Source organism: Muntiacus reevesi, chromosome 13, assembly GCF_963930625.1.
Source record: "Muntiacus reevesi chromosome 13, mMunRee1.1, whole genome shotgun sequence".
Classification (NCBI taxonomy): domain Eukaryota; kingdom Metazoa; phylum Chordata; class Mammalia; order Artiodactyla; family Cervidae; genus Muntiacus; species Muntiacus reevesi.
This window is the reverse complement of record NC_089261.1, coordinates 51,038,135-51,065,937: the sequence shown is the minus strand read 5'-3', so window position 1 is coordinate 51,065,937 and position 27,803 is coordinate 51,038,135.

The window sequence follows — 27,803 nt, the reverse complement described above, 5'->3', positions numbered from 1 at the left end:
AGGATGAGATGGCTGGATGGCATCACCGACTGGATGGACATGGGTTTGAGTAAACTCTAGGAGTTGGTGATGGACAGGGAGGCCTGGTGTGCTGTGATTCATGGGGTCGCAAAGTCGGACACGACTGAGTGATTGAACTGAACTGAAAGTGTTAGTAGGTCAGTCGTGTCCAACTCTTTGCAACCCCATAGACTGTAGCCCATCAGACTCCTCTGTCCCTGGGATTCTCCTGGCAAGAATACTGGAGTAGCTAGCCATTCCCTTCTGAAGGGGATCTACCCGAACTAGGGATTGAACCCAGGTCTCCCATACTGCAGGAAGATCCTTTACCATCTGAGCCACCAGGGAAGTCCAGATGGTAAATTCCTCCCTAAACTCATCTATATAATCCTTTGAGTAAGTTAGTTTCTTCCCTAAAGGGAGATAGCAGTGACACAGCTTACATCTTATCTTCTGGACTTTACCCCATGTAGGAGTATTGGCATATTCTCTATTTTGTGAACCCATCCACTGTATTGTCTGGAATTCAAGAACCATTATCATGAATAATTCCTTACACCCTTCACTACTTCCCTGAAACTCTGAAAGCACAGCTGTTTGCTGAGAATACTTCCTTCTACAGCTTGCTCAAGTGCTGGCTACTTTACACTTTCACTTGGATGCCCAATAGAAATCTCAAACTAGCACATCTAAAGATGAATTCCTGACCTCACTCTGAAATTTATCCTTCTACAATCCTCTCCTTCTAAAACTCAGTCCACAACTTCAGAAACACCTTTTCTCCTCAATTTCTCATGTATACTCCATTCAACCTATTGATCAATCATTTGGGAACAACTTTCAAACATATTCAGAGTCTGAGCATTTCTTCCCATCTTCTCTACCACCACTCTGGTACCAGCTATAAGCTCTTTCTCGCCTTTCTGCTATCCCTCTCTAATGGATCTCCTTCCTTTCACTCTTGCTGTTTAGAATACTCTCAACACAGTAGCCAGAGTGAGCCTGCTTTAAGTCATGTCACTTCTCAACCCCAATACCTGAAACAGCTCCTCATTTCACTAAGAATAACTGATTTCCTTAAAAAATTTCATATAACCATTCCACCTGCTTCCTGACTTATATTCCATTTCTCTCCTCTTTCCCAATTCAATCATGGACATGTGGACACATCTCCTTAAACTATTTAAATGGCTATTACTCTCCCTGTGGTTCTCTGCCTTGGATATTCACAGAACCAACTATTTACCCATCTTTGGTCAATTGTTACTCAATGAGGCTTACCCTGATGACGCTACTTAAAAATAGCAGTTCAAGACAACTGTTAGTCTCTCTCAATGTTGCATGGTAGTCACTTGTGATGATTACCCAAAAAAATATTCAGGTCCTAATGACTAGAACCTTTGAATGTTATCTAACATGACCAAAGAACCTTTTCAGATGTAATGAAACAAAAGAGACTGAGACTATTATCCTGTGTTATTTATATGAACCAGACTCTATAACGCCATTACCTGTGCACCTAAAGAGAAGAAAGAGACTGAATACAAAAAAGGAGAAAGAGACTGGTGATGAAAGGAGGAGATTGGAGTGACAGGGCAAAGAGATCACGAGTCAGACCGCAGGTAACCTCCAGAGGTTAGAGCAGGCCAGGAAACAGTGCTCCCCCAAGAGTTCTGCTGATACTTCGACTTCTGCGCTCTGAAAGTGGATTCAGACATCTGTCTTCTAGGACTGTAAGAGAATAAATCTGTGTTGTTTTAAGCCACCAAATTTGTGTTTAATAGCTACAGTAGCCAGAGGAAACTGTCACACAACCTAAGGTATAATTTACTTTTGGTTTCTTTCTCTTTATTGTTTTCCTTTTCTACACTAGAATGTTACAAGAAGGCATTTTGTGCACTGGGATAGCCCTACCTGTCAGAAAGGGATTGACACAAAGCAGCTGCTCAATAAATGTTGAAGGAATTTGTTAAAATCCCAGTGATTAAAAATATGACATATCCCTAGGTTTAACCTATGTTTAAAAATGTCCAACCATGTATTTCTATATTGTCATGTTTGTTATTTAATTGCACTTATTCTTTTAGCACTAAACATATAGTTGGCCTCCTTAAGTTTAGTTACCTTGCAAGTCAAGCTAAAGATTTAAAAATTTAAACACACCTAAATCTACAATTTTGCTTGAATTATTTTTAATTTAATAACATGTTTCTTTCAACTGGCATCATTGCTTTAATTTTTATATTTCTCAATTTTCTCGACAAAACATTCCTATGATCATATCTTGGTGGCGGTGGTGGTTTAGCCTCTAAGTCTTGTGCAATTCTTGTGACCCCCAAGGAATGAACTGGAGCCCACCAGGCTCCTCTGTCCATGGGATTTCCCAGGCAAGAATGCTGGAGTGGGTTGCCATTTTCCTTCTCCAAGGGATCTTCCAAACTCAGGAATTGAACCCAGGTCTCCTGCATTGCAGGTGGATTCTCTACTGACTGAGTTACCAGGAAGCCCAATCTCACCAGGAGGGCAAAGCAACATACTTAAGGAAGGCTGCTCTAGTTGAAATATCAGGTAGGGACACTAGCGTCCACCTAATTACTTCTGTGTGACACCCACTAGACTTTCAACCTAACCTCAGGCATTTACGAGGACTCTGAAAAATCTGTAGAACTTTTAAATTCCCTGAAACAAATAATGATCAGTTGTATATTTTTCTATAAATATGATAATACTGCTTAAGATGAACCCTTGATTGGAAGAAAATGACATCATGAAGAGTACTTATATTTTAGAATATTATCACATAATGTTAACTACACTGAAATTCAAATATGTATAACTAAAGACAACCTGTATTGATTTTGAAAAATAGCCTTTCTAAAGAGTCCTTAATCAAATGTTCACAACTATTTGGCAGAAGTAATGCAATATATAGCCATAACTCTGAAGTTTTAGTAGAGGTCTACTAATTAATTTTGTACTTTTCAGGACATTATTTTTCCGAAGACTTTATTTCAAACTGTAGATGGAGAGAAAGAAAGTTATTTGGATTTGAGGGTCCAAATGATTTATATGAATTATTTGATGTCTGTCTGACTTAATCTCCTCCGAAAATTAAGCAAGTTATTTGTATTTTTATTCTCCCACTCTTTTCGTGTGGCTCTTAACCCAAACTTTCTTTCTTTGAACCTGCTGCTAAACATCACAACCTAAATCAGCTTATACAATATCCCATTTTCCTTACTTCTGTGACATCATTGTCTGTTTTGAAGAAAATACAGTATGCTTAATGAGGGAAAATTTTAACAACATTGCAACATGAACTATAGCACTTATAAACTGCTGGTTTTCACTATATAGTGGAAAGAAAATCTCACTTTAAAGTGAGATTGTTCAGTCCAATTTTTAAATCCAGCTGCACTTCTCATTAGTTATTTAGTCTCAAAAATGTGTCTAAACTACCCTAATCTCTAGCTTTAGCAATTTTTCCACAAAACCATAAGCTTTCTGAGACCATGAATTAAAACATTTTTTAAAAAATTAGTGCCATAGCTCTTTACCTACAACACATACACAGACATCCTACGGCACACATGTGAGTGTGTGTGAGATGGATAGATGAATGGATGGATGGATGGTTTATTGGGAGTTAATGGTAGAGTGCAGGCTGCAGAAGTGAGGGAAGTGACATCAAGTAGGGGATTCACTGTTGAGTTGGTTGCTGCAGAGGATAACTGAGATTCAGTGATGCCAAGAGATTCTAAAAACCCAGAATGGTTTACTCAAGGAACAAAAAGTGAAAAAGTGGTCCTTGGTTCCCAAGCCCCATTGGTCTAGGATCATTCATGGGATAATGAACAACCCTACATTTTCACACTGCACAGGCATGAGTGTGAGGCACCCATGGCTGCTGAGATGTAAGTAGTTGTTAGGCCACACAATCTCAAACCTGGTTGCCATAAAAAAAAAAAAAAAAAAAAAGGTTAGAACTAATTTGGACTCTGTAGAGGTTAGGTAGGGCACAAGAGGCATCTGTTATAACAGAGAATATCCAGAATCTGGTGCACATTTGGGCACTTTTTTTTCATTTGGGCACTTAATAGCCCTAAGACATTTTATTTATGATGAATGAATAGCGTAGGGAACTGTAACACCCACAACACAGAGTTACTGTGAGGTTTATTAAGAATGTGCATGTGTTCAGTCGTGTCCAGTTCTTTGCAACCTTATGGACTGTAGCCTGCCAGGCTTCTCTGTCCAAGGGACTTTCCCAGCAAGAATACTGGATGGAGTTGGTTGCCATTTTCTCCTCCAGGGGATCATCCCAACCTAGGGATCGAACCTGCATCTCCTGCATTGCAGATGGATTCTTTATTCCTGAGCCACTGGGGAAGCCCAAGAATGTAAGTAGCAGCTCTAAAATATGCTAGAAATAGGCATGCAACTTTGTCAAGTTTGAATATTCAAAACAGGTGTTAGTCACTCAGTAGTGTCCAACTCTTTGTGACCCCATGGACTGTAGCCCACCAGGCTCCTCTGTCCATGGAATTCTCCAGGCAAGAATACTGGAGTGGGTTGCCATTCAGTTCTCCAGGAGATCTTCCCAACCCAGGGATTGAACCCAGGTCTCCTGCATTGCAGGCAGATTTTTTACTATCTGAGCTACCAGGGAAACTCTTTATACTGGAGTGGGTTGCCATGCCCTCCTCCAGGGGATATTCCCAACCCAGAGATTGAACCCAGGTTTGTCACATGCATTGCATGTGGATTCTTTACCATCTGAGTCATGCTGCATGCATGCTAAGTCGCTTCAGTCATGTCCGACTCTGTGCGATCCCCTGGACGGCAGCCCACCAGGCTCCTCCATCCACAGGATTCTCCAGGCAAGAATAACTGGAGTGGGGTGCCATTTCCTTCTCCACCTAAGTCATGAGGGAAGCCCAAGAATACTGGAATGGGTAGCTTATCCCTTCTCCATGGGAACTTCACAACCCAGGAATTGAATCAGGGTCTCCTGCATTGCAGGAGGATTCTTTACTAGCTGAGCTACCCAGGAAACCTCCAAGGATGAACACAAGGTGATTTTTTTCTACTTTTTCTATTTTGTAGCAGGATTATTAAAAATTTTCAAACCCTATTCTAATGACAGAAAAACCTGACCTACCTTTATGTAATCGGTTGTGGGGCAGGGTGTGCAGACCTGAGGCCATCCTCCCTCTTAGTCTGTGGAAGTCATGGTTATAGCGGTGTGGAGGACACTTTTTCAATTTGGCATCTACAGAGGTTCCCAGGGTTCAGCCTCCGCTGAGTCTCTCCTATTTCTCTTAACGAAAGAGTAGCTTATTTCTCTTAACGAAAGCCTGAAATTTTATTGGAGATACTGGGATTTTTTTTTTCCCCTCCATGGCATTCTGGAACCCAAAGGATGTGGAAAGACCACCTCCCATTCCCATCCAACGTCAGCAACCCAATCAATACCCTTGCTCCTCTGCAGAGCCTGTTCCACTGCTGCAAAATCTGCAGTAAACTCCAGAGTTTAATTCTCTTCCTTTTCCCCCTAAGCTCTCTTTGCCCTTCCTCAGTGAGAGTATATCAATCTATTCTGGGCTTGAGAAGGAAAGGTTTGAAGAGCAGGTGCTCACTGCCTCTAAAAGTATAATTTTTCTAGGGAAAACTGTGAACTCAATTTCCAGGCTGAGTGACAAGATAGATACAACTGGAGAAGCTCCATAAAGCTTAGAGTAGGAAAATTCATCAGTTACTGCTTTAACATTGTATCTCACTGTACCTGAAGATGTATTATCACCTGTATTTTCAATACTAAATTAAAGCATGGCATAGCTAAGACTAAGTAAGACTATGTATTTAATGAACAACTGAGAGGCTTTCTTGTGGCATATAACGCCTGCTTACAAATTATCTGAAACAGAGGAATTTAGTGTAATATAATTAGAACTAGTTTACAGTCTCATTAATTTCAATCATTTTATGCACATGAGCAAATGTCCTCAAAATATCTATTTGCTATTATGTAGGTAAAATTTCAAGTTAATAGAGGTGCTTCATAATATTTGTGGTGGTTTACTGCAATTACCTTAATTTACAGATTGCTTATAATACATGTGGGGGAGCAAAGTTAACATTATCTTCATTATAATAGATTTGTCCAAACAAACTCTTAATACTTTTCATTATTTTAAATTATTGTGCTAAAAATCCTAGAAGATCTTAAAGCAGTCTTAACAGTACTGTTTGTGGTGATGATAGTAGAATAACTTTTATTCCCTTTGTGTTTTTCTGAATTTGCTGGCATTACTTATCTTTTCCTCTTTTTGCAGTCAATATTTGTTCCTTCTGTTGTTATTATTAATAGAAAAAGTTATTATTAAAAATTCTACTCACATTTCTCATGAATTTACTTCCAGCCTTTTATCTCTTTGCCCTCATATCTGGCTCCTTTCTATTCCGATTTCCATTTGCCACAACTTTTATAAGTATTTGTGCCATCCACCTGCCTGCAATGCTATTCTCTGCAGTCTGCAGCCCGCATTGCCCTCTCACGGCTTATGTTTTTAAAGACGATGTCTGTGCTCATAACACTAAATATGCTGATGAGTCCTAGTACTCAGTGGGTTGACAATCCCCTGCCAACATCAGTTGGCAGGCACTAGGCTCTCCATCCTTTCAAATGGCTCTGCCTGCCTCCCCATGCCGACTGAAATTGTCATTTTCACGAAGCCCCCATTGTTGCAAATTAGCTATTGCTGGCAGAAGTTCACAGGCTGTTTCCAGGCCTTAATTTATGATCTGTACATCTATTTTCTCTACTCAGACCAACATAGCACAGAAACTCTGCTGAATTTGAGCCCTTACTTATTTAGGTAACCTAACTGAAGAAAAGAAATCTAGGTATGTTTTTGGCCATTTCTGCTACCTTGCAGTCATCCAGTAAAGGATAAGCATATCTTGGTTTCTCTTCCTAAGGACATGCATTTTATTCATTGCATTGATTGGGTTTATATACAGAAAGGAGGTGCTTTTTCTGTATCCAGGTTTATCTCAACAGTAATACTGACAGACTGATAATGGTGCAAATAAGATAAAAAGTGGGGTTGACACAATGAGTTACCATTACACGCCAGTCAGGATGGCTGCTATCCAAAAGCCTACAAGCAATAAATGCTGGAGAGGGTATAGAGAAAAGGGAACCCTCTTACACTGCTGGTGGGAATGCACACTAGTAAAACCACTATGGAGAACAGTGTGGAGATTTCTTAAAAAACTGGAAATAGAACTGCCATATGACCCAGCAATCCCACTTCCTTGGCATTCCCAGGAAACCAGATCTGAAAGAGACACATGCACTCCAATGTTCATCGCAGCACTGTTTATAATAGCCAGGACATGGAAGCAACCTAGATGCCCATCAGCAGACAAATGGATAAGGAAGTTGTGGTACATATACACCATGGAATATTACTCAGCCATTAAAAGAATTCATTTGAATCAGTTCTAATGAGATGGATGAAACTGGAGCCCATTATACAGAGGAAGTAAGCCAGAAAGATAAAGACCAATACAGTATACTAATGCATATTATGGAATTTAGAAAGATGGTAATGATAGCCCTATATGCAAAACAGAAAAAGAGATACAGATGTACAGAACAGACTTTTGGACTCTGTGGGAGAAGGCGAGGGTGGGATGTTTTGAGAGAACAGCATTGAAACAAGTATACTATCAAGGGTGAAACAGATCACCAGCCCAGGTGGGATGCATGAGACAAGTCCTCAGGTCTGGGAAGACCCAGAGGGATTGGATGGAGAGGGAGGTGGGAGGGGGGATCGGGATGGGGAACACATGTAAATCCATGGCTGATTCATGTCAATGTATGGCAAAACCCACTACAATATTGTAAAGTAATTGGCCTCCAACAAATAAAAATAAATGGAAAAAAAAAAAGTGGGGTTGAGATCAAGCAGTCAACATTTCTTCTATCTCACCTATAATGTTGGTAGTTGTTTAGAGACCTGGAAAACAAAACTAAGCTATTCTAATGGAAAAGCACTAACTGAATCTAACAGCAGAGCTTCTCACTCCATTTTATTTTTTTAACTCCTTAGGAAATGCCTTAAAACATTACTACTTGCCGAAACAGTTAGTTTAAGACACCATTTATTTATCATACTACAGAAATAATGAGATCAACATACAAGTTTCTCCTCCTTATATTCCTAGTCCCTCTCAGAGTCCCCAGAGGCACAGAACAGATGTTCAATAAACACTATGTTGATGTGAACTCTGCGAAGTCACAGCTATTCAAGGAAGAAACTACATGAGAATTTATCAGTCCAAATTATCCTCAGAAACTCTCAAGAAAACTCAGAATTCACAGAACTTCTTTTAATTTTAAAAATGGAATCTAAACGTATATTCACTCCCTCTCCTTCTCTCCATCTCTCTCTTTGCCACTCCCCCCCCCCCCCAGCAACTTGTACCCAGGGGGAGCTTTAAGGTGACCTTGGTGTTGGAGTGGAAAATAAAAAGTTCACATGAAACTGATGGGATGGTTCAAAGCCTCTAAATCATTGATATTGCATCATCATGGACCAATGGAGATCATTACTCAATAATATATCAACTGACACATTTCATATACTAGAATTAGACTACCCTACATATCTCTAAATTACTTAATCTATGCTATTCAAATAAACTGTGTGAATGAGGATACCTATTTATAGCTGAATGTTTTCTATTTGTATTATGCAAAGAAAGAAAATACAGTCTCCATTAGTAAAATATCTTAAGAAAGGTAAAAATTATTTTTAAAGTTGGCAATGCTATCTAAATAATGGAATAGTGAATTTATAAACAAGATAATTCTGTAATTCTATTCACTCTGCCTTGTATGTATTCAAACAAATGTTTTAAATAAATATCCTATCCAACATGTGGTTATTCTCATGACACTCAAGTCATGATTTCCCCCTGAAGTTCTTTAGCAAATTTCTTTCAATACGAAGTCTGCCTTGTGGCTTTGCATAATAATCAAAGCAAACAAAAATATTATTCTTTAGGCATATACCAAATGATGAGAAACAGTCTTCTCTATTCCCAAGTTAGGAGAAAAATACTCACCTTTTTGCAGGTGTAAACCAACACTGCCAATTTTAAATGAAGCTCATTTGAAGCCTGGGTTATATATAAAACATTAGTATAATAGAGCAATTAACAGTATTCCCAGGGTAGATGAATGAATTGCTGGTGCAAGGCTATGTAAATACTATCCTTAAGTACTGAGTAATATGATACATATCACATAAACATATATCTATACGAGTATACAGATGAGTGAAAACATATACATACATATAAACACAAGTTGTATAGGCCAGTTGGCAGAGTGCTGCTAATTTCATATGGTGATACATGGACAAGTGGAAAAACAAACATCTGTTATAGTTTATTTCTTCTTGTAAGTGATTAAAGTAGCTCATCTTTTAAAAGTGAGTTCATACTTTGGTCTTATATGTTTGGCCCAATTTAAGCTTTTTTTTCCTCCCTTAATCATTTGAGGAAATGGTAAATGCCAATGGATACAGTGGGATATGGTTTATGAGGTGATGGTCATGTTTATGGGGAGAGTAGAAAACACATCATCAGAAGATGTGCAAACAAGACAACAGATTTAAACTCCCAACTGCTTTGGGATTTTGCTTCTGTTTACAGAAGAATCTGCAAGTGGACAAAATATCTGTAGTTTCTCTAATATAAAATCTCAAGAGAATCTTCTGTTTAATAGCCTCTTCCAGAGTTCTCGCCTGGAGAACTCCATGGACAGAGGAGCCTGGTGGGCTACAGTCCACAGGGTTGCACAGAGTTGGACACAACTGAAGTGGCTTAGCACACACACACAGTAGATGAATAAGAACCAGAATCTCTACTTGCTACAGTGGACTCTGAATATAATGGGCAATGACAGAGGTGAGGGAGGGGAATTAGAAGTCTAACCAAGTTATTGGTGGTAAAACTAGAGCTGTAAAGCAGCTCTCTCCAAATAAAGAGAAAAAATATTCTAAACATCAGTAAAGACAATTAAAAGATCCTTCCCTATGGAGATGATTGGTAGAGAGAAAAGAAGTAATAATAATATTAGAAGTGAGTTCACTAATGCTACAAAGATGCCTTATGAATGCATGTCACCCAGGAAAGATCAGCCAGAGCAAAAACAACCAACTGTATGGTGATGAGTTGGGAATTAAGAGCCATTACAACGGACACATTACAACCAGGACTTGGAAGCAGCCTAGATGTCCATCGGCAGATGAATGGATAAGAAAGCTGTGGTACATATACACAATGGAATATTATTAAAAAATGCATTTGAATCAGTTCTAATGAGGTGGATGAAACTGGAGCCTATTATACAGAGTGAAGTAAGTCAGAAAGAAAAACACCAATACAGTATATTAATGCATATATATAGAATTTAGAAGGATGGTAATGATGACCCTATATGCAAGACAGCAAAAGAGACACAGATGTAAAGAACAGACTTTTGGACTCTGTGGGAGAAGGCAAGGTTGGGATGATTTGAGAGAATAGCATTGAAACATGTATATTACCATATGTGAAATAGACCCTCAGTCCAGGTTCGATGCATGAGTCAGGGTGCTCAGGGCTGGTGCACTGGGATGACCCTGAGGGAGGGGATGGGGAGGGAGGCGGGAGGGGGGTTCAGGATGGGGAACACATGTACACCCGTGGCTGATTCCTGTCAATGCACCCCAAAAAGCACCACAATTTTGTAAAGTAATTAGCCTCCAATTAAAATAAATTAATTTTTTCAAAAAACAAAAAAAAATTGAATTTATTTTTATATTCTTTTTATATATCTGTATGAATCAGACAAAGAACAAAAATTATCTGTAACCCAAAAGAACTAGTCTTTACCTATTCTATTTACAAAATGTTTGTATTTTTTCTTGTTTATCTTTTTTTTTTTTTTGACATGGAGATTCTGTTTCCTTTTCTCAGCAGATTTGCTGGTCACTGTTGCCAGCAAAGTTGTGCCTATTCCAAGTCCTCTAGAAAAGGAGACATTTTTGTTGGACATATGTCCTAAGCTGCTCTGGGGCAGCATGGGGAAAATTGTTTACTGTTAGTAAAATGAAACTGAACTAAATCCCTGTTTCTGTGGCAAAGGGAAGAGAGATCAGAACTCTAATGAAAAGAGTCAAAGAAAGGCACTGTGTTTAAGAGGGGACTCAGACTTGGCTCTCAAGAGGACTAAGGAGAAAGCTGTCAATGAACAAGAGCCTACTTTGGTTACCATCTGTTACTGGTTATTACCCTTCTCTCAGCTTGACATGTTTTTCTTTTCCTGTCTGTGCCAACAGAGAGATTCTGTTGTTTGACTTATCTACTACGCTCTCTTTCATAAAGTATTATCACCTGATTTTCCTTAGGGAATTGCTCTCCTCACTCTTAGCTTATGTGGACTAGATGGCTCTGAAAGTGAAAGTGTTAAAGTGTTAGTCACTCAGTCATGTCCAACTCCTTGTGACCCCTTGAAATGTAGCCCCTGCCAGGCTCCTCTGTCCACAGAATTCTCCAGGCAAGAATGCCGGAGTAAATAGCCACTCCCTTCTGCAAGGAATCTTCCCCACCCAGGGATCGAACCCAGGTCTCCCACATTGCAGGCAGATTGTTTACCATCTGCGTCACCAGGGAAGCCCCAGATGGGACTGGACTCACAGGCATTCCAGGGGTCAAACACATGACCTATGTTTGGTCCACTGCAGTCATAGGGATTAGTTTAGGAATGGGTTAACCAGCCAAAAACATGCAACCTGGTTGTAAGACTCTTCCTGGAACCAGTGGGAAAGATCTCTTTCTTTCTGCTGAGGTCCTTAAGCTGATAACATTTAGGTCCAGAGTTTTATAAACTCTATGGGGAGAGGATCCTTCAGAACAAAACCTATGAAGAGGAATCAGAAGTAAGATATAATATATGTAAGAAAAAGAAATTCCTGGTGATACTGAGAATCTTAATCTAGCTATTCTGGAAATCAACCTTGGATATTTCAGTAGTGTGAGCTCTTGATCCCTCTGTTTTGTTTAAGATAGACTAACTTGTATCTCTGTTACCTGCAACCCAGTAAGTATGCTAATGAACTATAGAACTGATAAAATTAATATAAGATTAAAATTACAGAAATGTATCCCTGGATACGCAAAAACCAAACCTAAACAAAACTATCAAAGGCATTAGAAGGTAACCTAAAGCAAGGAGATTCAGGAGGGAAATCAACCTTTGGAGAGGGCAAGGTATATGGCAATTTCTTAATTTTACATCTTTTGGTGTGAGAGTTTCTATTCTATCCTATGCCATAGAGGGTAGCTAAATCACTGATAAAAGTCAGTAATCTTTCTGGTTTCAGGCAATCACAACTGTTAGAAAATAAGTGAAAATTTCCAAAAAAGGTCAAGTCACAGATAGGAGCCCTGAAATCTGAGTGTAAACTACACCAAAACTCCTGGCTGACTCCAGACTTCAAGAAGCCCAAGGCAAGAATCAGAGCACTGAACCGAGATTTGATCTGTCATTCAAAGGAGAGTTTGCGATTTTTTCCAACCAAATTAACTGAAGGAAAGTTATGACCAACCTAGATAACACATTAAAAAGCAGAGATATTACTTTGCCAACAAAGGTCTGTCTGGTCAAGGCTATAATTTTTCCAGTGGTCATGTATGGATGTAAGAGTTGGACTGTGAAGAAAGCTGAGCGTTGAAAAATTGATGCTTTTGAACTGTGGTGTTGGAGAAGACTCTTGAGAGTCCCTTGGACTGCAAGGAGATTCAACCAGTCCATCCTAAAGGAAATCAGTCCTGGGTGTTCATTGGAAGGACTGATGCTGAAACTGAAACTCCAATACTTTGACCACCTCATGTGAAGAGTTGACTCATTGGAGAAGACCCTGATGTTGGGAATGATTGGGGGCAGGAGGAGAAGGGGATGACAAAGGATAAGATGGCATCACTGACTCAATGGACATGAGTTTGAGTAAACTCCAGGGGTTGGTGATGGACAGGGAGGCCTGGCATGCCACAGCTCATGGGGTCACAAAGAGTCGGACACAACTGAGCAACTGAACGGAACTGAAATTAACTGATGGCTAAAAGAATAACAAAATTCAGCACTCTTCAGGGGAATATAATAGAACACATAATTTTTACAACATATATTCATAATGTCTAGGAGACAACACACAAGTTGACCTTCACTGGAAATGAATGCTGGTACAAGATTTTTGAATTTACAAAGACTTTAAAGCATCTATTTTAACTATGCTTGTGATGCAAAGAAAAATATGCTCAAGATTAACAGAAAAACTAACAGAGAAATCTAAATGGTAGAAAAGGACCTCCCCAGAATTATTATGAGGGAGAATGTAGAATTCCATTACATAGATAAATGGTGAGTAAATTGAGTGTAAAAATCAGTATCTCTTATATAGATTGGGAAATGTTTCTTCTTGTTCAGTTTATTTCAGTGACTATTTTAAACTTGATATATTCTTCATTTAAAACAGAGAGTCTGGCAGTCATTGAATATTTTGGTCTGTAAATGCACTTCTAACTTCTCTATTACCTAAGATAAATTTACAAAAAATAAAAGAGTAACATTAACTTGTCAGAATTGTCATCTTAGTTTTTGTCATTCTGATATTTTAAGTTAATTTAAACCCATTTTTGGCTCATAGTAGAAGAGAGATAAGTAGTTATCTTAAAGTAACATTAGAGGAACTAATTTTAAAATGTCTCAAAATATGAAATGATATAAGTGATAATGAAATTTCTCTCTCATGAAATCACTTTTGCAACATTACAGAACAAGTGAATTTTAACAGTTCCATGGGAAAGGCAAGGCATCATGGTTACAAAACACATAGACATTAGACTCAAACAGATAAATATTTACATCCCAGATGTATTAATTATTAACTAGGTATAGTGAATTAGGGCTTCCCTGGTGGCTCAGAGGTTAAAGTGTCTGCCTGCAACGCGGGAGACCTGGGTTCGATCCCTCGGTCGGGAAGATCCCCTGGAGAAGGAAATGGCAACCCACTCCAGTGTTCTTGCCTGGAAAATTCCATGGAGAGAGGAGCCTGGTGGGCTACAGTCCACGGGGTCGCAAAGAGTCAGACATTACTGAGCGACTTCAGTTTCAGTTTCAAGTATAGTGAATTAGGTGTATTTTTTAGCTTTTTTGAACTTCAGGTAGCTTATTCTCAAAATTAAAATTCTGACAATTATCCTAGCAAGTTTCTTTTTTCCTCTTTTAATGTTCATTATTTCCTCAGGGTACTTACTGCTACATTAACTGATACAGAGGCTGTATATATTATCATCTGTCATGACACAGTATGCACAGTTGTCTGGGAATACCTTATTGGCCAGTGATTAAAAAATTATATTATTAAACAAAAATAAACAAATGGGACCTAATTAAGCTTAAAAACTTTTGCACAGCAAATAAAACCATAAATGGGATGAAAATACCATCCTCAGAATGGGGAAAAAAAATTCTGCAAAGAAAGCAACTGGCAAGGGATTAATCTCCAAAACACATAAACAGCTCAATAACAAAAACACAAACAACCCAATCAAAAATTGGGCAGAAGACCTAAATAGACATTTTTCCAAAGAAGACATAGAGATGGCCAAGAGGCACATGTGAAGATACTCAACATCACTAATCATCAGAGAAGGGCAAAATGATAATAAGGTATCACCTCATACCCATCAGAATGGCCATTATTTAAAAATCTACAAACAGTAAATGCTGGAGAAGGTGTGACATAAAGGAAACCCTCTTGTACTGTTGGTGGGAATGTAAATTGATACAGTCACTATGGAGGACAGTTTGGAGGTTCCTTAAGAAACTAAAAATAGAGCTGCCACATGACCCAACAATCTCACACCTGGGCATATATCCAGAGAAAAACCATAATTCAAAAAGACACATGCACCCCGAAGTTTATTGCAGCAGTATTTACAATAGGCAAGACATGGGAACAACCTAAACATTCACTGACAAATGGATAAAGAAGACATGGTACACACACACACACACGCACGCACGCACACATGTTATTCAGCCATAAAAAGGAATGAAACTGGGTCATTTGTAGAGATGTGTATGGACTCAGTCTGTCATACAGAATGAAATAAGTCAGAAAGAGGAAAAAAATATATATATTAACACATATATGTGGAATCTAGAAAAATGGTACAGATGAGGCAGACATAGAGAGCAGACATGTGGATACGGTGGGGGGGGGGGTGGGATGAATTGGGAGATTGGGGCTGAAAAGTATATATTACCATGTGTAAAACAGATAGCTAGTGGGAACCTTCTATCTAGCACAGGGAGCTCAGCTCAGGGCTCTGGGGTAACCTAGATGGTTGGGGAGGGGGTTTATATATTATTCTTTTAAAAACAGGTCAATTTGAAAATAAAGTAAGGCAAATATATTTTCTTTATTGTACTATACATAGCAAGCCACTTCTCTGTGAAGAGAAATATACTATATTGGTGTACTGGTAAGAAATATTGACAATAGTGAGTCTGGTTTTTACACAGGGATTTTCACATGTATACATGTTTTGTTTTGGGTTTCATAATTTTTTAAAGGACATAGCTCAGTTTGTAGTTCCTCATAAGATTAACCAGACTCACATTTCCTTTTGTCTTTGAATATCTGCCTTTTTAATAGTCTGAAAAATAAGAACAAGTTATAAATAAAACTAGTTCCCTTTTCTACAACATGGTCTTGGCTAATTCCCCAGGGATTCCTCTGATGTGCCACTTTGGAATGATTTACACTATTCTTCTCCCCCTCTTTGCCAAAAACTTCAATATGTTGCTACTCCTCCATCTGGTATGGAAAGTAGAGAGCAGTTCTGTTCAAGAACATTTATGAGAGGAAAAGCCAAAATATTCGTCACTCCTCCACACTCAAATTTTTTTTTTAAAGAAAGAATTATCATCTAATGAAAAAAATACAAGCTGTTTGAGATTTTCAAAATTCTAGCCATAGTGTTGAAATGACATCCCTTCAATTATGTATGAATCATCATTTTTGTAGAGCGGGAAAGTAGACGCACAAAAGAGTAGAGCGCTTTCTCTGTGAAATGATCTAATAGCTCAGTAATTCGCACAGCCTGTCAGTTCCTGCATAAGAACTTCTCAGTAAAACACAATGGGTCATTTATCTCTGCCTTCAGATTGTGTGATTATCAATAGGCCCCTTGAGGTCTTCTGAGGTAGACCTTTGCAAATTGGAAACACAGGTGGCAATGAAATTATCTTAATCATTAGAAGGGAAGCGGAGATTGAAAACTGACCCTCAGGAATGACTATTTCAATAGATCCCTTGACTCTATAAATCTATGCACATAGGTTGGCTGAATTCTAGACAGAGAGGCAGTAAACTGTTATTTCATCATGACATTACTTACAAGGTGCAAAAAAGTAAGCAGCAGCATTTTGTAGAATATTTTTGTGTCCATAGGACACCATACCTATTTGGAACAAAATCAAATAATTGAAAATATTTGAATCATACACAGATACACGTGTGTATGCACACAGATACAATATTAACAATAGATATATGTATCACCCCAGCATAACATGACTGGATTGTATGTTATCATTTTTATGAACTTCAATTACTCAGGTGTATTTTCTGCCTAATAACAGAGCCCAAATTATTAAAATAGAAAAAAGGGAATTATTTCACAAAATGAAACCAAAACTATAAGCATAAGTATAATGATATAATAAGTATAGTCATAATTATAAAAGGATAATTACAAAAGTATAAATGTATATACAATTATATTATATTGCAAAAGTATAATACTACATAATTATAATGAAATTAGAATGAATAGTTTTACTTTCCTGATTATGAAAGTGATTTATGCTTATTACCAAAACATTCCAACAGTACAGAATCTTATAAAATACAAGATGAAAATCCCCCATAATCTTCCTTGCCTAAAGTAAATCACTGGTAATAATGTGATTCATATCTTTCCTGACTTTTTTATTATCACACCAATATGCATATTATTATCTGAAAACTAAGTAAGATGATGCTATAAATAATGGCTCCCAGTATCTTTTTAAAAAATGAAGACTAAACATAACATACATGCAAACATGTACACACAAAAAGCATTTTTTAAAAAATTTAGAAGATGTGTATGCTTTCTTCATAAGTTACATGGATATTTTGTTAATTTTTTGACAAGTTATATTTGGTTCCATTTTCTGGCTGGTAAACAAACCATCTAATTATTATCAATACAATTTACATCATGAGTATTTTTATTTTAAGAATTACTCTGTATATAAAGGAAAGCCTAGTTGAAAGTTTTATATTGTCAACCCTTATAAAAGATGTTGCATGACTTCAGAAATCTACAAAACAGACTACTCTATGTCTTCCTAGCCACCATGCATTGATCTTTTTAAATTTTTGCCAATAATGTCAAAGAATGTTCAAATTATCACACAATTGTGCTTATTTCACATGCTAGCAAGGTAATGCACAAAATCCTTCAAGCTAGGCTTCAACAATATGTGATCCAAGAAATTCCAGATGTACAAGCTGGATTTAGAAAAGGCAGAGGAACCAAAGATCAAATTGCCAACATCCACTGAATCACAGAGAAAGCAAGGTAATTACAGAAAAACATCTACTGCTTCATTGATTACACTAAAGCCTTTGACAGTGTAGAACACAACAAACTGTGGAAAATTTTTTAAAGAGAAGGGAATATCAGACCACCTTAACCATTTCCTAAGAACCTGCATGCAGGTCAAGAAGCAACAGTTAGAAATGGACATGGAACAAAGGACTGGTTCCAAAGTGGGAAAAGAGTACGTCAAGGCTGTATATTGTTGCCCTGCTTATTTAACTTACATGGAGAGTACATCATGAGAAATGCTGAGCTGAACGAAACACAGATGGAATCAAGATTGCCAGAAGAAATATCAATAACCTCAGATGTGCAGATGACACCATCCTAATGGCAAGAAGAGGGACTAAAGAGCCTCTTGATGAAGGTGAAAGAGGAGAGTGAACAAGCTGGCTTAAAACTCAACATTCAAAAAACTAAGATCGTGGCATCAGGTCCCAACACTTCATGGTGAATAGATGGGGAAACAATGGAAAGAGTGGCAGACTTTATTTTCTTGGGCTCAGAAATCAGTGTAGTCTGTGACTGCAGCCATGAAATTAGAAGACACTTGCTCCTTGGAAGAAAAACTATGGCCAACCTAAACAGCATATTAAAGAGCAGAGACATTACTTTGCTGACAGAGGCCCATATAGTCAAAGTGATGGTTTTTCCAGTAGTCACGTATGGATGTGAGAGTTGGACCATAAAGATGGCTGACCACCAAAGAATTGATGGTTTTGAACTGTGATCCTGGAGAAGACTGTGGAGAGTCTCTTGGACTGCAAGGAGATCAAACTAATCAATCCTAAAGGAAATAAATCCTGAACATTCATTGGAAGGACTAATGCTGAAGCTCTAAAACTTTAGCCACCTGATGCGAAGAACCAATTCACTGGAAAAGATGCTGATGCTGGGAAAGATTGAAGACAGGAGGATGAGGGAGCACAGAGGTGAGATGGTTCGATGGCATCATCAATTCAAGGGACATGAGTTTGAGCAAACTCCAAGAGATAGTGAAAGACAGGGAAGCTTGGTGTGCTTCAGTCCATGGGGTCCCAAAGAGTCAGAAAAGACCGAGGGACTGAACAACAACGAAGTAATAGGTGATAAAAATCTCAAATGTATCTTTTATTTATATTCCTTACATTACTACGGAAACTGCGAGCTTTCTATGTGCTTACTTAATATTATTTCTTCTATGAATTGTTTATTTGCATCTTTTTCCTATATGCATTTTCTGTAACAATGAAACCCTGCCTACCTGATTTTCTGCATAAAATGTGATCTGATATATGCAACACTGATGGTCATTTTCCTCTGTAAGTAGATGATAAAAAAATTCATATCAGTTAGTTCAGTAAATATTTATAAACAAAAAATTATTGGACACTAATCTTTCCGTAGAAAAATAATATGTGCTGAATAAGTTAAGTGTTGGTTGCTCAGTTGTGTCCAACTCCTTGTGACCCAATGGACTGAGGCCCACCAGGTCCCTCTGTCCATGGGATTCTCCAAGTAACCAGAGTGGGTTACCATTCCCTCCCGCAGGGGATCTTTCCAACCCAGGGACAGAACCCAGGTCTCCTACATTGTAGGAAGATTCTTTACCATCTGAGCCACCTTAGGTGCTGAATACGTGAATATAAATGACTCTAAACCAGAATCAGGCAAGTCTCTCTTGAAAAAAAGTGATTTCTCACATCACTTGAATAAAATTAACTATTTAATCCCCTTGAGTTGTTTAACAGAACCTGAAGAAAAGCACAATATTTAATTTTGGTCTTTTATGGATGTTGCATAGAGACTGTTTGCAAATCTCAGACACCACTGCTGTCTTCATGGAAGCATATTGCCTTTAATGAAGTCCTATAACCCATAGAAGTAGACCTGATTCCATATCCTTGCCGGTCTCACTTATTGTCGGACAAAGCCTGGAGGAAGGGTGGTTTCTGTGTGAACTTGGTGGTGGATTCCAACCATGATAGCTGGAGTTCTTCATCAGTTATGCTTCCCACAGCAGGAGTTCTGAGGCACATAACTTCAGGGCTGCAGGAGGATATCACTCAACTTTTGTTGATTGTATGCTGAAAAGGTGTGAAGGTCAGCAAATTCAAAACAAAGTGGCTAAAGTCAAAGTACCTCTGGGGGTTGGAATCATAGTAGAATCCAATGACAAGAAAGAAAAAACACAGGAACTCTGAGATTGAACAAGTGATTGTGTATATGAGACAGTTGGTAGTAGTCTTTCTTTTCCTGGAGATAAGACTGCTAGAGATGTTTATGATGGTTCAATTCAAGCTCATATGGGTGGACTTTATAGGAAAATAGTTTAATACACAGAAATTGGTGAGTGCCACTGTTTGGTAGCCTTTTATGTATTCGCTCTAAATGCAGTCTAAGTCTAGCTAACTGAGTGAGGAATAATTCTCTTCTAAACATTCCCTTCTCTTGCCTTCCATTGAAAATAAGTGTTCTTTTCATTCTTTTAGGTGTGGTTTTGGAACCAACAGAAGAAATGGAAATAAGTTAAAAATGGGAACAAAAAGCCCTATCAGTTCCGGGGTATATGTGGAACTACCTGTTCCTGGTTGCAGTAGTAGATGGATCCATAATCAAATTGTGAAGAGTTCTTCATAGTTACAAAAAGTAGAATGATGGATACTTTTTATTCTGAACATGCTTTCCAAGCACTCTTTCCCCATTGAGTTGAAGTCACTGGCACAACATGAACACCAAGACCCTGTGTTATGTTCTTAGGTTTAATTGTTAAAAAAAAAAGAAAAACAAAACACGGAACCATCTGTACTCTGCCATTTTACATTATGTTAATTCAGGATGATAGCTTCTTTGTGAAATAATTTTTTTTTTGCATACTGTGCCCCATGATGATTACTGTAGACATGATTTCACAAGAGGTGGTCCACAGTCATTTAACACCTTCTATCACATTGGGGTCTCTGGATAAGGACTCATTAATTAGGTTTACAGGAGACAAATGTTTCTGTAATGATGGCAAGGAGCCAGGGCTTGTTCAGAGAAGTTGCTAGAACCCAATCCATCTTCAGAGAATGACTAAGATCAATTCAAGAAGGGAAAACACTGAAATGGAAGAATGTTATTTTACATAATCATTAAAAAGGAGATGGTTTACTTATTCAGATGAAATCCTGAAGAGTTACTAAGCAATGATTTTGGAATACTTCCAATTCTAGGCTGACAAAGCTTCCTGGAGAGTTCAGTAAATGTTTTGAGAGATTCTATATTAGGGTCACTTCATTGTATTTCAGGCTCTAACTAACATCAATAAAGATAGTCATAAGATACACTAGAACTGGCATTCATTTGGAGAAAATTAGAGGGTCTTTCATGTTTAGGAAATGAAATTCTTTGAACAAGAAATCTTTTCCCTCATAAGTTTCTCTTTACTAGGCCTTTTATATATCTCAAGTAGTATGACCTTTTTTTTTGAAACTGTCAATGTCTGTGATGTTTTGAATCAATTTTTGTTTGAAGATCAGAACAACAAAGTTTAGTTAATGATGATTTATTTTCTATGAAGTTTTTTTTAAAGATACAACTCCAAAATAAGGCTTTTCCATGAAGTACAGTAACTTGTATGATACTTGGTGATGGGCATTAAAAACAGTCAAAAGTAGCTGATTATTACTCAACTATAAAAATGAAAAATTAATGCCATTTGCAGTGACATGGATGAACCTACAGATAGTCACACTGAGTGAAGTAAGTCAAAAGATAAAGACAAATATCATCTGATATTGTTTATATGTGCAATCTAAAAAAAAATCGGTACGTAGGACTTTATTTACAAAATAGTCATATATGTAGAAATCAAACTTATGGTTATCAAGGAAGAAAAGGGGAGGGATAAATTGGGAGACTGAAATTGATACATACACACTACTATATAGAAAATAGATAACTAATTAGAACCTACTGTATAGCACAGGGAACTCTACTCAATACTTAATGACAAATATGACATGTATATAACTGATTCAATTTAATGTATAGCAGAAACTAACACAGCATTATAAAATCAACTATACTCTGATTTTTAAAAGTGGCTGACTGTCAACAAAAAATGAAATTTGGGATATTTTTTGTAGCATGTAAATAAACACATGCTGAGTCCCACACGATACTGAAACAAGGTTTAGAAAATCAAGTCAGTTAAAGACTTCAGCTACTGGGGATATTATACAATTATAAAACCTAGTAGTGCCACAGCAGAACATGAACAGAGACAATTCACAGAATGGGGAGAAAAAACTGCCTTGATTTTTGAGGAAAATATTCTTACTCTCTACCTTCGATCTGAGATGTAAACTAACATGTTGATGTTTAAGTTACTACAATCAGACATTTATTCTTAAATTTAATAAATGAATCAAACACTATGAACAAGTCTATGCTTGGAAAAATGCCTAATAGTGAGACTCAGTTGTGTATTCTGCCACTTTAAATGTTGATTACACAGAACGTGAAATAGCAATGTGTGTTATTCTCAAGGGATGTGTACTATTGTCAACCTCTTTGTTTCATCTTCACTGTGTCTTGTTTAGCAACCAGAATAAAAAACTGTATAAAGAATTACCAGTTGCTTGCCAAACCCCATGTCTTCCCCAGGTATTTGAAAATAAAACTACCCCAAATTTTATGGCTTGCAGGTTTCAGCACATAACAGTTTTGAACTATATTTTTACCAGTGGAGAAGTGATAACAAAAAAGCCACGATGTTTAAAATTTCTCTTTTGCTCTCCTTTTCAAAGTGTAACTCTTTGAAAAGGATATCATATTTGTTTTCATCATCTCTTTACTCTTTCCTTTTGAAGGAGAGTTTCAATTTTTATGTTTTCAATGTTATGCTTAATACTCTATGTCATTACGTCATTTTAAAAAATTCCTACCAGAAGAGCTACCCTGAATTTAATTGCCTTTGGCTAGTAAAACACATTTAGTAATCAAAGTAAGCTAAGAGATGTTCTTCAGATATCTTTTGTTATAGAACCTAGGAAAGTAGTAATACCTGCTATAGATTATGAAGAACTCTGGGGATAAATAGTATTAATAAGAAGAAATTCAGAAGGTAAATAAGAATTGGATTACAGCATACAAAGACATAATAGTTCTTTTATACTTTGTTATATATTAATTTATTTAACAAGTATTTGGTAAACTCATACTAGGTTTGAGGTGGAGAAGGAAATGGAAACCCACTCCAGTATTCTTGCCTGGAGAATCCCAGGGATGGAGGAGCCTGGTGGGCTGCCATCTATGGGGTCGCACAGAGTCAGACACAGCTGAAGCGACTTAGCAGCAGCAGCAGGTTTGAAGAACTGTGTAGGAATATGTGTTCTCTGGCATTTAAACTAAGAGAAGAAGAGTATCTCTTGATTGTTAATAGTATAGATGAATGACTGATACAATTAACATGTAGCAAATCACAAGGCTTTCCCTTTTGTTGATTGTAGCATTAAGATAAATTCTTTATATAGATGCTTTAGAAATTGGATTGTTAGTCAAATATTAATCATCGCTTGACACATTAACATTTAAGAATAACATTTGCCATTCATTATTTTCCTAAGCTCACTTTCAATTTTATGTGTCAAAATGAAGGTTAGCATATTGGCAATTTTATAATGTTTTTTAAAAATAGAGATATGATCTTCTAATGAATTTTCCATGAAATTTTTACGAGTTATTCTGCTTGAATCTGTTTTGTCTTATATTATTAAAAAAAGTTAACCTCCAAAACACATAAACAGGGGTTAATTTTCAAAATATATAAAACTGCTCATACAGCCGTTCAACACCAAGAAAACAGAACTCAATCAAAAAACAGGTAGAAGAACTAAATAGATGTCTCCAAAGGAGACATACAGATGGTCAAGAGGCACATGAAAAAATACTCAACGTTGTTAATTATCAGTGAAATGCAAATCAAAACAATAGTAAGGTATCATCTCACACCACTCAGAATGGCCATCATCAAAATTCTATAAATAATAAATGCTGGAGAGAATGTGGAGGAATGTAAATTGGTAAGAGTCACTATGGAAAACAGTATGGAGGTTCCTTAGAAAACTGAAAATAGAGCTACCACATGATCAAGCAATCCCACTCCGGGGCATATACTCAGAAAAATGTATAATTCAAAATAATACATGCACACACACACAAACCACACATGCAGTGGGAATATTGCTAAGCCATAAAAACAAATGAAATAATGCCACTTGCAGCTATGGATGAATTTAGAGATTATCATAGCAAGTTAAAAATACAAGTCAGACAAAGATAAATATCATATAATAATGCTCATATGTGGAATTTTAAGAAATGATACAAATGAATTTATTTACATGATAGAAATAGACTCACAGAATTAGAAAACAAATTTATGGTTACCAAGGTTTGGAGGAGGGATAAATTAGAAGTTTGGGACTAATGTATACACATGCATGCTTGGTCATGTCTGACTCTTTGCGACCCAAGGACTGCAGCCTGCCAGGCTCCTCTGTGCATGGGGATTATCCAGGCGAGAATACTGAAGTGGGTGGCCATGCTCTAATCCAGGGGAATCTTTCCAACACAGGGATTGAACCCAGGTCTCCCGCATTGCAGACAGATTCTTCACCATCTGAGCCACCAGAAAAACCCACACAGTACATACTTAAAGTGGATAACTAACAAGGACCTATGGAACTCAACATTCTGTAACAACCCAAGTGAGAAAAGACTTTGATAAAGAACAGATACATATATATATGCACAAAGGAATCACTTGGCCGTACATGTGAAGCTAACACAATATTGTCAATCAACTATAACCCAGTATAAAATAACCTTTTTCTAAAAACCTTCTTTGACCTAAAAAAAAAAAAAAATTTTTATATGAGAATAAGCCTAGAATAATACATTTAAAAAAGAATGGCATGGCTTCCATTTGGGTTGAATAAGCATTTATGTGGACAGGATATAAATGTGCCATTTAGCTTTGTTTCATAGCAGATGAACCAATTGCTAGAATTATGTGCATTTTCAAACCTACTAATCTCTAACCAGAATACAATCTTCCATGATCACTATTTAAAATTTAAATGTGGGCAATTTTCATCATTACTTTTACCCAATGTGGTTATCTCTTACATAATGGAAAGAATTATTTTATTACAATAGAAATCCCATTACTCTATTTCTACTCCATTTAACTTCACTCCTTGCACTGCTAAGTTCACACCATTTTTTTATGTTGTTGTTGCTTAAATAGAATCAAGGTAAAGGCTACTTTTAAAGTAAATTAACTGAATGGTTTATTGCTATTGCTCTTGATGTTACCTCAGATTGCTTTTTTTTTTTACTTCTATCTCATATTAATTTCTTTAGGTCATTTTCTTTTCTATGTCACTCTGGAATGTGGACTTGGAGTTACTGATACTCAAATTCTCCTTTGCAGAATTCTTACATGTTCTCCACCAGCATACATCCAACTGCCTTCCAGGACCTCTACTGAGATACTGCACACATTTTCACTTTCCACAAGCCCAAAACTAAAGCCATTACCTTTGCCCAAATGTCAAAGGCCTATCTCTTCTAGTACTTCCTACAAAACAGTAGCCCAACCACAATCTCTCAACACAAAGCCAAACTATTGGAAATCACTTGTCTTAATAAGTTTCAGTTTATAAGCTAGTTGACATAGTTAATAAATTCATTGTACTTGATAGGTTAATTTAATACAATTTGTTTATCACTCTTATCAGTAAAAAACAGATATTCCTCCCTGTTGGTAGCTTTTCTGCAATACTGAGGCAGAAATGCAGATTCCTTATATGTTTTGTCTCTAACTTCTGGCTCCAAAGGTCACTCTTGAGTGTCATCTCCATACATGAAGTCAATAAGGAAAAAAAAAAAGCATAGAGATTTATTCCTCAGTGGTTTTTATAGCCCAAATATAGAAGTTTACTGCCATAACTTTATTAACTAGACTTCTGTGCAAGACAATACTTAATTGTATGGCAGTTGCAAAATTTAGGCATCTGTGTGTCCAGAAGGAAAATAAAATGGGTCTTGGTAATTGCATAGAAGCATCTACTCCATCATCAAATAGTTTCCTCCAAAATCTCCCCAGCTAATTTTCAATATCTTTATCAGTGTTTAGGTGCCTTGTTTAGCCACTCTTTCAGTCTGTCTCTCTCTCTCCCCCATCTCTAAACAATTAAAATGGACTTTTAATTGACCTATAAAATAGGATGTTAATAGTGTCAGAACTTCAAGTTTATTTTAAGAAATAAAGATGATCCATGTAACAATCCTTGCATATAATAGTGTTTAATAGATAAGATAGCTATTCATCATTATCAGATTCTGTATCATTTGGTTCCCATGTAGATGAAGAGATGCTTAAAGACATTTTGCATGTTTCATCAATTTTGTATCCACCTATCTGTTTTACAAAATATAAAGATTCTTTTGACAGTGAACACAACAAAATGACACTAAGATAGGTCACAGGGTGAACTGTTTGTTACACATCGCCAAACACTGGAAGGCTGCCAAATAGGGCCAAAAAGCCACTTGCACCTGAGAACTGAGTAACGGCAATTTGGAGCTATAGAGGGAAGCGTACATATACAAAGGGGACTTCTGGTTACCACAGGGGATAGCGAGGTGGAAGTGAGAGATGAACTAGGAGTCTGCAATTAACACATACATATCACAATATATAAAGTAGGTAAACAACAAGGACCTACTCTATAGCACACAGAATTATACTCAGCATCTTATAATAACTGATAATGGAAAAGAATCTGAAAAAAATGTATATAAACCAAATATATATATAAACTGAATATAAACTGAATGACTTGGCTTTACACTTAAAACTAACACAACATTGTAAACGAACTAGAATTCAATAAAAAAATTAGTGACTTCATCATATTAAAAAAAAGAAGGATGGGTTAGCTAGGTTTCCAGGGCTCCCTATAAAACTGAATAATTTTACAGACTCTGGGGAATACGACATGAGCTCACACTCATTCTCTCTTTCTGTCTCTCGTTTTCTGGCACCTATTCTTAGCAATTAGGGCAAGTGCATAGTAACCCCAGTATGAGAGGCTAAGGGAACATGGACTTAAGCAGCTCTTCAAGAAGAACAATTGACTGACTCCTAGTTATGGCTTCAAAACTGGGTCAGGAGGGAAAAAGAACTGTAGTTAAATACACTCTAGAGTCCTTGGTTTAAAAGAAAAAAAAAAAAACTTTATCATGTAAATAGAATGAAATTAATGTCCTGGGAAAATATCCAATATTATTTCTCATATCTTATATTTAGTATTAATGTTTGGCTAAACTGACACCAGTAATGAATTTGAACTTATTGCAATGCTTTTTATTATAGATCTATTAGAAGATAGTGGTATACAGCCTCAATATGTTGAGTTTTCAGTAACCTTTGAAAACTCCATACGTTTTTTTTTAAAATAATGAATTTTCACTTCTGACCATAAGTCAACTCATGTTTTTTATGCCATTTTAAACTATGGCATAGTTTAGACTCTCACCTCCATAATCTGACAGAGAAACTATGTGCCCAGCTATCTTTCATATCCACTGCACTGATTTCATGTTTAGCCAATCAAAAAAATTTTATACTAAGTCTCAGTTTAAAACACACACTAGTTTAGTAATCATTAGCAAATGAAAACATAATCACTGGCCTCAATATCTTTGAAAGATAATAGACATTCAAGAGCAAAACAAAGCTATTTTATTGTGTATCATGCTCCCTTGTTTTGACTGTCTTTCATTCTTAATCATTTGGGATGTCTTACACAATTCCATGTGCTACAGAGAGCTGGCATGGTGGTCTCTTTGGAATCAATATGCATTTCTACAGAAGAGAAACTATTTTGATCTCTCCTAATGCCAGACACCTGTTTCAATTATCTGCTTTGCTTCATAAAATCCAGTCACTTTCAGGATTATTATACACTTATACTGGGAACACTTCTGGC